This window comes from Cornus florida, unplaced genomic scaffold (assembly GCF_030987335.1).
Source record: "Cornus florida cultivar Cherokee Brave unplaced genomic scaffold, ASM3098733v1 CherokeeBrave_3.0.0_Hap2_Chr08, whole genome shotgun sequence".
NCBI lineage: Eukaryota > Viridiplantae > Streptophyta > Magnoliopsida > Cornales > Cornaceae > Cornus > Cornus florida.
The window spans coordinates 26,896,421-26,909,908 of NW_026775578.1; the positions used below are offsets into that span (position 1 = coordinate 26,896,421).

At 41.5% G+C, this 13,488-nt stretch overlaps 1 pseudogene; it reads right to left on the reverse strand.

The window, feature by feature from the left end:
• LOC132270950 (heat shock cognate 70 kDa protein 2-like) overlaps positions 1-12,531 on the reverse strand; it is a 33,398-nt pseudogene extending 20,867 nt beyond the window's left edge.
• Positions 12,532-13,488: the final 957 nt, after the last annotated feature.

Here is a 13,488-nt window from a genome sequence, read left to right on the forward strand (position 1 = left end):
CAGACTCAACGCCGGGGAGTAATTTATTCGCCTCGGATCCTAAGTGTCCGGCTCGGCAAACCTCCCCTCAGGCTCAGCACCGGGGAGTAATTTATTCGCCTCGGACCCTAAGTGTCCGGCTCAGCAAACAAACCTCCCCTCAGGCTCAGCGCCGGGGAGTAATTTATTCGCCTCGGACCCTAAGTGTCCGGCTCGGCAAACCTCCCCTTAGGCTCAGCGCCGGGGAGTAATTCATTCGCCTCGGACCCTAAGTGTCCGGCTCGGCAAACCTCCCTTCAGTCTCAGCGCCGGGGAGTAAACAAACCTCCCCTTAGGCTCAGCGCCGGGGAGGAATTTATTCGCCTCGTACCCTAAGTGTCCGGCTCGGCAAACCTCCCCTTAGGCTCAGCGCCGGGGAGTAATTTATTCGCCTCGGACCCTAAGTGTTTGGCTCGGCAAACCTCCCCTCAGGCTCAGCGCCGGGGAGTAATTTATTCGCCTCAGACCCCAAGTGTCCGGCTCGGCAAACCTCCCCTCAGGCTTAGTGCCGGGGGAGTAATTTATTCGCCTCGGACCCTAAGTGTCAGGCTCTGAGTAATTTATTCGCCTCGGACCCTAAGTGTTTGGCTCAGCAAACAAACCTCCCCTCAGGCTTAGCGCCGGGGAGTAATTTATTCACCTCGGACCCTAAGTATCCGGCTCGACAAGCTTCCCCTCAGGCTCAGTGCCGGGGAGTAATTTATTCACCTCGGACCCTAAGTGTCCGGCTAAGCAAACAAACCTCCCCTCAGGCTCAGCGCCGGGGAGTAATTTATTCGCCTCGGACCCTAAATGTCCGGCTCGGCAAACCTCCCCTTAGGCTCAGCGCCGGGGAGTAATTTATTCGCCTCGGACCCTAAGTGTCCGGCTCGGAAAACCTCCCCTTAGGCTCAGCGCCGGGGAGTAAACAAACCTCCCTTCAGGCTCAGTGCCGGGGACTAATTTATTCGCCTCATACCCTAAGTGTCCGGCTCGGCAATCCTCCCCTCAGGCTCGGCGCGGGGGAGTAATTTATTCGCCTCGGACCCTAAGTGTTCAGCTCGGCAAACCTCCCTTCAGGCTCAGCGCCGAGGAGTAATTTATTCGCCTCGGACCCTAAGTGTCCGGCTCGGCAAACCTCCCCTCAGGCTCAGCGCCGGGGAGTAATTTATTCGCCTCGGACCCTAAGTGTCTGGCTCGGAGTAATTTATTCGCCTCGGACCCTAAGTGTCTGGCTCAGCAAACAAACCTCCCCTCAGGCTCAGCGCCAGGGAGTAATTTATTCGTCTCGGACCCTAAGTATCCGGCTCGGCAAGCCTCCCCTCAGGCTCAGTGCCGGGGAGTAATTTATTTGCCTCGAACCCTAAGTGTCCGGCTCAGCAAACAAACCTCCCCTCAGGCTCAGTGCCAGGGAATAATTTATTCGCCTCGGACCCTAAGTGTCCGGCTCGGCAAACCTCCCCTCAGGCTCAGCGCCAGGGAGTAAACAAACCTCCCCTCAGGCTCAGCGCTGGGGAGTAATTTATTCGCCTCGTACCCTAAGTGTCTAGCTCGGCAAACCTACCCTCAGGCTCAGCGCTGGGGAGTAATTTATTCACCTCGGACCCTAAGTGTTCAGCTCGGCAAACCTCCTCTCAGGCTCAGTGCCGGGGAGTAATTTATTCGCCTTGGACCCTAAGTGTCCGGCTGGGCAAACCTCCCCTCAGGCTCAGCGCCGGGGAGTAATTTATTCACCTCGAACCATAAGTGTCAGGCTCAGCAAACAAACCTCCCCTCAGGCTCAGCGCCGGGGAGTAATTCATTCACTTCGGACACTAAGTGTCCGGCTCGGCAAACCTCCCCTCAGGCTCAGCGCCGGGGAGTAATTTATTCGCCTCGGATCCCTAGTGTCCGGCTCAACAAACCTTACTCTTACGCTCATATTCACTGATTCTAAGTTCGGTAATATAAGCCACGAGATTGTCCCACATCGAAAAAGTACAAGAAGAAACAAGTATAAATATACTTGTTTCACACAAATCCATTTCAAGAAGGGTTCCCCTAACGGTTAAATCACCAAAGGGAAAAAATAATCCTATATTATCAGATAAACCATTGGAGGAGATCTCTTCTTCACATCTTTTTTATTTTGCTTCGGAATAGAACAGATAAGGAACTCTCAGGCAGGGTATTTTCCTTAAAAATAATCTCATCTAACAAAGTGTGTGCAATATTAAAAGCATACAAGCATACTCAGTCGAAGCAGAATAAAAATGACACAGCTTAAGAAACATGGTTATATCATTCATATCTATCATTCCCAATGTTGTTTCATTACAAAAAAATTACTCGATCCTACTTCCTCTTCGGATCAAACGGGGTAGATTCAAAAGCATCTACCACAGCTGGACTTGCAGGTGGAGGATTTGATGGGCCAGTTGTAAGAGTGGAGACACTTGGAGCTGAAGGGACCTTAGGATGAGCTTTCACCATCTCGGCAAAAAGAACTTCAGCTTCCTGAGCTTTTGAACCCTCACCATAAGGGAAAGACACTCCCATATGGACATCAAAAGCCTCGGGATCTGTTGTCTTTTCCCCTGAACCCTGATTGAAGCCGGACCTGAAGGCCTTGGCGCTAGATAAGCGCACCAAACTAGAGTAACGACCTTGCATCTGCCTCCCTGCAATGATGCAGGTGCTAAGGGCATCATTTAAATGCTGGACTTCAGCCTCCAACGACTCAACTTTGGCATCAGAAGCAGCCAAACGCTTCTTGTAAACATCCCGAGCCTCGTATGCAATTTGTGCATTGGCAATGGCATGGGATGCCTTCTTCTCAGAATTTCACGACATCTTTTAAGCACCAAATCTAGATTTTTGAGGCATGCATCAAATAAAGACCCAAAAATAAAAAAATCATCCATAAAAACTTCTAGATACTTTTCCACCATGTCCGAGAAAATTGACATCATACACTTTTGGAATGTAGCAGGGGCATTGCACAAACCAAAACGCATCCGTGTATAAGCAAATGTGCCAAAAGGATAAGTAAATGTGGTTTTCTCTTGGTCCAATGGGTTAAGGGCTACTTGATTGTAACCCGAAAAGCCATCAAGGAAGTAATAATATTGTTGTCTGGCCAATCTCTCTAGAATTTGATCAATAAATGGCAAGGGGAAGTGATCTTTTCTAGTGGCGGCATTTAATTTGTGGTAATCAATACATACACGCCATGAATTGGCGGTACGCTTAGAGATTTCCTCACATTTTGCATTCTCAACCACCGTAATCCCTGATTTCTTAGGAACTACTTGAGTTGGACTCACCCATTTGCTATCAGAGATTGGGTAAATGATTCTGGCATCAAAGAGTTTGACAACTTTCTTCTTGACTACCTCCTTTATGTTTGGATTAAGTCTCATTTGGGCATCCCTAAAAGGTTTTGTATTCTCTTCCATAAGTATGCGATGCATACAAATAGAAGGGTCAATTCACTTTAGATCCACCACACTCCACCCTATGGCTTCTTTATTTTCTTTAAAGCATACTTAAGAGAGCATTTTCTTGGTCCTTTTCAAGACTTGAAGAGATGATAACCGGAAGAGTCTCTTTTGGGCCTAGAAATGCATACTTGAGATTAGAAGGCAGAGTTTTAAGCTCAAAAGTTGGTGGAGAGACTAAAGATGGGACCGGTGGAGTGCTAGAGAGTGGAGGAAGTGGTTCTATTGAAGTTTTCCAAGGTGAAAAATCCAAACTTGCAACAGATTCCATGAGATTGCGTACTTCATTCATTGATTTTTCATTATCAAACCCATAATTGCCATACATTTCAAGAAGACAAGAAGCAAGAGGATCCTCGAAGAATGAGATGAAAGATTATCCTTGATTAGTTGTCTGAGGTCTTTCTCCAGCTTCCTAAGAGAAAAAGACTGAGCCTCAGCAGTAGCACAGAGGGCCATAGTATGATACAAGCCCTGCATTATGAGATAATAATAATGTAAGAAAGTGTGTAAGGCAATTATGACAGTGGAAATGAAGGACGGAGCAAACCTCTATGGCTCGAACAGGGGCAGATGGGAGTAGCTATTCCAACCCCATTCTGCCGATAATTTCTTCATCCTTGGGGAGCCACATTCCCCGAGCAACGGCCAGTGCTGCAGATGGGTCAGTGATCATAGAATCACCAACATGAAGGATGGACTTGTTAGCCCTCGAGAAGGAAGGAGTCCAAGGTGCTCCAGCCTCGGTAAGGACGTAAGCGCTGACCTCATCCTCAGGGTTAACCTCTTCGGTTTTCTTCCCTTTGCTTTTTGGGTTGGAAGCACCCTTGGATTTCGTTGTTGAAGAGGAGTTCAGCCTTGCCCTTTTGTTCAAAGGGACTTCGTCAATCTCCTTTTCCTGCTCATTTATACGCAATATAGTCAACGGAGCATTCTCTGCAGCTTTCCTCTTTAAGGCTTCAGCCCTCTGTTTTTCTTCCTTAGTCATGGGGAAGCTGTTAAATGATGGAAGTGAGAGGTCCATGAGATCAGCGGCTACAGTTCTGGAAGTAACTGCTTTAAGACTCGCAGAAGTGAGTAAGCTCTCGATCGAGGGAGGGTTGCTCCAGACTTGCCTTTTCAGGAAGGAAAGCCTCTTCTTGGCAGCCGAAGAAGGAAATGTTGCTGAAAAAACACCTAGAAACTCGTAAATATATCGAAATAATAAGACTCGACATGGGAAACAGCCCGAGCACTCTTCATGAAGAAAGGGGGGATATTCTATACCTAACTTCCCGAACTTGCGAGGGATTGGGAGTTTCCTCAATTGGGGCATGGCCCATTTCCCTTTAACAATTATCATCCTCTCTTTCCACTTCTTCTTAGAAGTAGGAAGGTCTGTACATATCCTTTGGTGCAAGGGGGAAGTGAAAAAGAAACGACAAGGTTTGGTTCCATGCTTAGAAATAGAATAAGTAATCAGCAAGTCAGCCAGAGTCAGGTCAAGACTCTCCTACCACCGGCGAATGAGGAGTGCTGAGATTACTTGAAAGAAGTTAGGGTTTACTTGCAGGGGTGCAATCCCCAATTTGTTGAAGACTAAATGATAGAAGGGATGAAGGGGGAACCTAAGAACGTTGAGATGCCCAACAGAGAGGAGCAACTCATTTTCTCCGACGCCCTCACCGGCGCAAAAATCAGCGCCTTTGGGGTACTCTGCAATTTCTATCCCCTCGAGAATCTCGAATTCTTCCATTACGGATTCAATGGAGAACGAGATGCGTCGGATAGAATTGTATTCCTTTCTTCTTTAGTAAGGATATTATCCGACCCAGAGGTGGATGTTTCAGCCTGGATCGGGAAGCACCTGGCTGATTAGCCGAGTCACTTACAGGTTTAGGAAAGTTCGAAACCCTAGGTGGGGGAACCCTAATGAGATTAGGGGAAGACGAGGGAGTGGACTCAGAATCTGCGATCTCTATACGTTCAGGAGTAGTCGAAGTACTCATAATGCAAGATTGAAGAGAAAAAGATGAAGAACTAACCTGATAAGACGACGGAGTGAAGAATGCAAGAAACGTAGTGAGAGCAAAAGTAACCCTTATAGAATCTTTTAAGGCAGAATGGCAATGGGCAATCTTCAAAACGTCTTTTTTGTAAAATAGACAACCGTGCAACTTCAATTCCTTTTTTAATAGGAGCCGCAATCCAATTAAAGGGGGAATTGGGGGCAAAGTGTAGAGGGAAAAATCTCCCTCTAATAGGAGCAGTCCACGTCATCATAAATATAACTTTATCTTTAATAAAGGTCAAAGTCCATCTCGTCAGAAGCCCAAGTTGAGTTGGTCATTAGCCCAAAACCACTGTTATCTAACTACCAGCTTTACTAAAGCTTGAATCAAGACACCAGCAGTTATGTGTACCAAGTTAAATGTGGCCCAAATCCATTTAAAGAAGGAACCGATCCTGCAAGGAAAAGGATTCTTCAAAGGAAGTAAGTTCTGTGTAAGGAAAATCTAGTAAGGGAAGAATTATAAAGAGGAAAGAATTCAATTTGTAAAGAAGTTGATATATGGAAAGAATTAGAGGACAAGCAACGCGAGTCCTACCATAATTCTTCTAACTTTTGTATATAAATAGAGGCCCAGACCTCCAATAAAAGGATCCAAGCAATTCTACGCTTCTCTATACACTGTTCTTATTTATTTTTATTGTTCTTAAGTGTGTTGTATTATTTTTCTCAATTATTATTAGTTGAGCAGAATTTTGTACCTACACTCATAATAGCTTTAGGGCTTCCACTGATGTCTTTGTTGTGCTTTCTCTTGAATTCCTGAACCAAATGGTTCACCATGCGGTTATGAAAGTCTGCTCCTCTAAGGTGAGTGTCACCATAAGTGGCCTTCACTTCAATGACACCCGTCGCCTTAATGGTGACAAGAGAAACATCAAAAGTGCCACCGCCAAGGTCAAAGATAAGCACATTCTTCTCGCCCAAACTTGCAGCTCTCCTGTCAAAACCATAAGCAATGGCAGCAGTAGTGGGCTCATTGATGATACTAATGACATTGAGGCCGGCAATGACTCCAGTATCCTTAGTGGCCTGGCGCTGAGAGTTATTGAAATAAGCAGGGACAGTGACGACTGCATTCTTAACCATGGAACCGAGATAGGCCTCAGCAATATCACGCATCTTAGTGAGAACCATGGATGAGATCTCTTCAGCAACGAACTGTTTCTCCTCGCCCTTGTAGTTTACCACAATCATTGGCTTATCATTGAGACTAGCAATGACCTTGAATGGCCAGTGCTCCATATCACCTTGAACTGATGCATCACTGAATCGTTTCGCATCTGGAATTCAGAAAAACACAGTACTTTAGGAACCAGAAAACAGATTAAAGCAATAAAAAGTCCAAATATTATTCGTCTCCCATCATCAATATTCATGTTTCATATATAGAATATATGAAATTAGTTTTTTACATTGTTATATCAAATTTTCTTTTCCCTACTAAATGACTAATGCAAGAATGAATCACAAACGAAAAAAAAATAAAAAAATAAAAAAATAAACACATTTAGAAGAGACGTATAGGTTGGAGATTGATAAGTCCCGCTTGTGAGCGTGCATACATTTAGCTATTAGAGTATTAATGCTAAGACAACATAATTCTTTACAAATATTCCTATTCAAAATGAGCCAGTAAATCCAATATGTAACCGAAGTTCACTAAATTTATGCAAAAGCCAATATAAATTTTTATACATATAGCCAAAAAAAAAATTAATAATAATATTTTATTATATAGCCATTAGTTGAAAGGTAAAATCAAAATTACAGAAGCTATACAAATCCAAAATTAATTATTTACATAAATGAAAACAAATATTTAGTGTTAAAACCAATAAATTAAAATATACTCAATAATAAAGTTGAACGCTCGACTACATAATCTACATTTAAACCGTACTCAATAGTATAACACTGTATCAACACATAATATATATGTATTTGTATCGAAGATGGTGTTGATAGGGTTCCCGAGGACTTGGTACTTGGCGATGTTGAGATTTTACTTATTGTACAGCTGTAGGATTGAATTATTTTTTCATTGATTTAGAGCTAATTGGTAGGTAATTAGTTTCCCGATTATTGTATATTTAGTTATCTATTTTAGCTAGATATTACTCTATAAATTGAATGTAATACCATCGTGAATAATATCGAATAGAATTTTGAATTCACATATTCATTCTCTGAATTTCAAGATGGTATCAGAGCCATCATTGAGCCGTAACTTTGAATCCCTTTGAATTTATTTATTTTTTTTTGTTTTTGAAGTTCGTATACCCATACACATACAGACCCATACAGAACCCAGAAATTAACAACCCTGAAATTCACCAATCTTCATCACAAGCCGCAGCTACTGCCATCACAACTCTCAGCCGTCGCCGGACCATTCTCCATCACAAGCCGCAGCCACTACCGTCACAACCCGCAGCCGTAACCAAACCGCTACACCTCGACGGATCTGTGTCGTATCGCTGGATCTTTATCATCACATCGCATCACCGGATCTTCTCAGCTGAACCAGCCGCCTCTCCACTACCGAACCGAATCGGCCACAGTCTCAATCATCACCGCCGGACCCATCGTCGCCGTTGCACAAGGAGGAGAACGTACAGCCGCCGCTGTCTCCATCATTAGATCGCCGGCCGCTCTGCCGAACCGAACCAGCCACCATCACCGCCGGATCCATTGTCGCCGTCACACAAGGAGGAGAACCTCCATCTGATCTCATCAGTTCAGTTGTTTCTCTGTTGCTTAACAACGACTAATTGGGGACTACTTGAATTTATTTTGTTATATATATATATATATTTATATATATTATAAATATATATAATATCTCAAAAAAAAAAAAATTTAAAACCCTCTGTTTGGCCACAAGTGTACTCCTATTCTAATTCTGGATTAGTTCATAACTAAACCAGTTTTTTGTAACCCATTTGAAAACTGGTTCTGTGATAAACCAGTTCCTAAAAAAAAAAAAAATGCGTGAAACAAATATTGAATCATCTGGAGTAGACAAGTCTACCTAAAAATGTACTCATTGCAACCAGATTGGTCCTACCAAAAGTCGCTGTTTCAAACTTATAGGATATTCGAAATGTTAGGCTCTTCGCCGTTGGAAGAAGAATTCAACGAAGACCTCCACTACAGCAGTTGTTAAGACAATAGATGTTGGTGGTAAGAATTTCAATATTTCTACACATGTTGCTAATAGTGTATGGATAATTGATTCTGGTGCCACAGATCATATGACATTTGATTCTAGACATGTCTCACCTCTTACTTCATCCTCACACAAATTTGTTTCTACTGCCAATGGGATTTCGACCCCAATTATTGCGGAAGGATCTTTGACACTCATTGATTATCTGCATTTAGATTTTTTTTTTTTTCGGTAAATAGATTCTATTTTAGTTGTTCCCTCTTTAGATTCTAATCTTTTGTTAGTTTCCCAAATAACCATATCTTTATCTTGTGTTGTCATTTTTTGGCCTGATTTTTGTGTGTTTAAGGACATCCAAACAAAGCAGACGATTGGTTGTGGTATTCAATGAGGGAAATTGTTTTACTTGGACTTGATGTCCAAAAGTTCTGACAAGCTACAACAAGCCTTGACAGTGGATGGTTCTGAGGGGGAGAGAAAAAAATCTGAAATTTGGCTGTGGCATCGACGTCTCGGGCATGCTTCCTTTGGTTATTTGAAAAAATTATTTCCTAGTTTGTTTGAAAAATGTGATGTTTCTAGTTTCCGCTGTGATGTTTGTGAACTAGCAAAGAGCCATCGTGTTTTGTATCCATTATGTTTGCATAAAAGTCCACTTCCTTTTATGATTATACATTCTGATGTTTGGGGTGTCACTACTTTAGGTGGATCCCGTTGGTTTGTTACTTTTATTGATGATTGTACCAAGATGACCTGGTTATGCTTGATGAAGTCCAAAGGTGAAGTGAACTTATTGTTTCAGAAGTTTCATAAAATGGTTGAAACTCAATACAATGCACATGTTCAGGTTCTCCGTAGTGACAATGGCAGAGAATATCAGAGTTTTGACCTTCAGCAGTATTTGGAAGCACATGAAACTATTCATCAAACCACTTGTTCCAATACACCCCAGCAGAACGAGGTTGCAGAGCGAAAAAATCAACACTTTTTGGAGGTTGTTCGTGCTTCATTGATAGAAGTGCATATGCTATTATCGTATTGGGGAGAAACACTTACCTTTGCAGCATATCTCATCAATCGAGTACCTTCCAGCTCTATTGCCTTCCGGACACCATTGCAGGCTCTCACTGACGCAGTTGTTGCCCCAACCGTCGCCAATCTACCTCCTCATGTTTTTGGTTGTGTAGCATTTGTACACCTCCATAAGCATCAATGCAACAAGCTAACTCCTCGAGTATTGCGATGTGTTTTTCTTGGATATGCTACTAATCAAAAGGGGTATCGCTTTTATCACCCTCCCACTCGATGAATGTTTATCACAATGGATGTTGTCTTCCATGAAGACTCGATGTATTTTTCCTCTGCGTCTGAACTTCAGGGGGAGTACCAGAATGAAATTCAGACTCTAGATTATGATTATCACACTTTTGAGGACGGCGATTCTAGTGTTGCTGACTCACAAGTTGGACCAACCAATCAGGAATCGGGTGAATTGGATTCCAGTGGTATAAGTTTGGATCAAAGTGGTGATGAAAGCCCAGAAATGAAAAGTATGGCGCCAACCCCATGCGAATTGGATTCAAGTGGTATAAGTTTGGATCAAAGTGGTGATGAACGCCCAGAAATGAAAAGTATGGCGCCAACCCCATCATCGTCGGAGTTCAAGTCCCTCAAAACTGACATATCAAACCAATCGTTTGCTGAGGATGTTCCTAATTTAGTGCCTGAGCTACTCAGAAAATAATTACCACCGCGCCACACTAGAGGTATTCCTAAACCCACATATGAACCCAAACTTTCTAGTAAAGTTAAGTATCCCATGAATAATTATGTGTCAAACCATCGTTTGTCAGAATCAAATTTATCATTTGTAAATCAATTATCTACTGTATTTATTCCTAACAGTGTGCAGGAAGCCTTAGCTGACCATAGGTGGAAAGCAGCTATGAATGAGGAGATGAAATCCTTGCAGCAAAATAAAACTTGGGAACTCATTGATCTTCCACCAGGAAAGAAACTAGTTGGATGTCGATGGATTTACACTGTGAAGTATAAAGCCGATGGCACAGTTGAACACTTTAAAGCAAGATTAGTGGCGAAGGGTTACACCCAAACCTATGGAATCGATTACACAGAGACGTTTGCACTTGTAGCCAAAATCAACACAGTTCGGGTCTTGTTGTCTTTAGCTGCGAACTTGGATTGCCCATTGCAACAATTCGATGTGAAGAATGCCTTTTTGCATGGTGAATTATCTGAAGAAGTCTACATGGATCTCCCACCAGGATACATGATACAAGAAAAGCATAGTCAGAAGGTCTGCAGGTTAAAGAAATCATTATATGGGTTGAAACAATCTCCAAGAGCATGGTTTGGAAGATTCACAAAGTCTATGATAGCCTTTGGCTATCGTCAGAGCAATTCAGACCACACGTTATTTTTGAAGAAACAACAGGGTAAGATCACTGCACTCATTGTATATATAGATGACATGGTGGTTACAAGGAATGATCCTAAAGAAATGAATGCTCTCAAGAAGTACTTGTCCAGAGAATTAGAAATGAAAGATCTATGTCCTTTGAGATATTTTCTTGGGATCGAAGTATCTCAATCTAATAAAGGAACCTTTCTATCTCAAATAAAATATGTCTTAGATCTATTACAAGAGATTGGCATGACAGTATGTCAACCAGCTGAGACACCAGTGGAAGAAGGACTGAAGTTATGTGTTGCGTCCAACCAAGTACCTGCTAATAAAGGAAGATACCAAAGACTTGTAGGGAGATTGATGTACTTAGCACACACGAGACTGGATCTGACTTATGCATTGAGCATTCTTAGCCAGTTTATGCATGATCCTGGAGAGCAACATATGAATGTAGTTATACGCATTTTTAGGTATTTGAAATCTGCTCCTGGAAAAGGAATTTTATTCACTAAAAATGCTGGTTATCAAAACATAGATGCATATACTAATGCTGACTGGGCTGGAGCTATAGATGATAGGCGATCTACTTCTGGTTACTTCACTTTTATAGGAGGTAATCTTATTACATGGAGAAGCAAGAAATAACATGTTGTTGCTCGCTCGAGTGCAGAAGCTGAATTCAGAGGTATGGCACTTGGACTTTGTGAAACTTTGTGGTTAAGACTTCTCTTGTGAGATTTGGGTTATTTACCTAGGCAACCGATTCGACTATATTGTGACAATGAAGCAGCGTGTGATATTGCCTATAATCCAGTTCAACATGATCGTACAAAGCATGTCAAAATAGACAGATTCTTCATTAAGGAGAAGTTGGATGGAAAAATTGTGGAGTTGCCTAAGATTCGATCTGAGGATCAACTAGCCGACATTCTCACCAAAACAGTCTCAAATCAAGTGTTTTCAAAATTTTTAGACAAGTTGGGCATGTGTGACATCTATGCACCAACTTGAGGGGGAGTGTTGATATTTTTCTTATTGTACAGTTATAGGATTGAATTATTTCCTCATTGATTTAGGGCTAATTGGTAGGTAATTAGTTTCCTAATTATTCTATATTTAGTTACCTATTTTAGCTTGATATTACTCTATAAATTGAATGTAATACCATCGTGAATAATATCAAATATAATTTTGAATTCTCATATTCGTTCTCTGAATTTCAAGAGGCAGCATTGCCGATGAGGCGCTTGGTGTCGTTGAAGGCGACATAGGACGGTGTCGTATTGTTACCCTGATCGTTGATAATTATCTCAACGCATTCGCGGAATGGGCAAAACACTCCAACGCACGAGAACGTCGTCCCCAAATCAATTCCGATCACCAGAGCCACTCCTTTTCCGGCCATTGACTTGGAATAATGATGCAGAATCCAGCAAAAACTAGAGAGAGAAAGTATAGCTAATTAGGGTCTAGATTGTTGAGGAAGGATTGAAGTGCCAATTTTAATCTTATATGGATTGTTTTGGTAAGTGTTATAATAGAAGATTCTAACTTTCCCTTTTAGCCGTACGACTTGAGGAGTCCGGTTCGTGGGATCGGGGAGAGTGTGGACATTTTAAATGAGCTCTCTTACATGTTCCCTCGGTTACGATAGTTGTGACATCATTGTCCACATGTTGGTTTTATAGAAAATTGAATATACTGTAGCTCAATATTTACACGGTGTGGATGAAAAGTATGGGTGGTAATTTATGTTCGTGAATCGTAATTGTATGGTGTCGATTTAAAAATATTTTACTAAACAGCTTAACTCGAAAGCGATCCGTTCGTATCAGGAACCCTCAACATTAACCTGACCCAATTGTTAAACGCAGGGGCAGAGCCAATTAAGGCCCAGAGGGGGCAGGGCACGTGCCCTGCCTTTGCTCCAACCTACTATACATAGATACATATTTTTGCTATATTTATATGGTAATTTTAAATAGTGCCCCCTAAAATTTTCAAATTCTTCTAATTTCCTTTTTTTTTTTTTTTTTTTTTTTTTTTTTCAAAAAAAGTTACATATATTCTCCTTCTTCAAGTTTACCATATATTTTTCCTTTTCTAATTTTTGTTTCCTTTTTAAAAAAATTTCTTTTTTCACTTATGTATAATTATGTATGTTTCAATTTTTTCCACTTATTTCTTTTTATCGATGATATTTGTTATTGTGTTTAATTAAAATATAATTAATCAATATTTTGATTCTTATATTTTGTAACTATATATATATATATATATATATATATATATATATATATATATATTTACAGCATTTATTTAGCATATTATTTTACAACTATTTTTTTCTTATTTGCCTTTT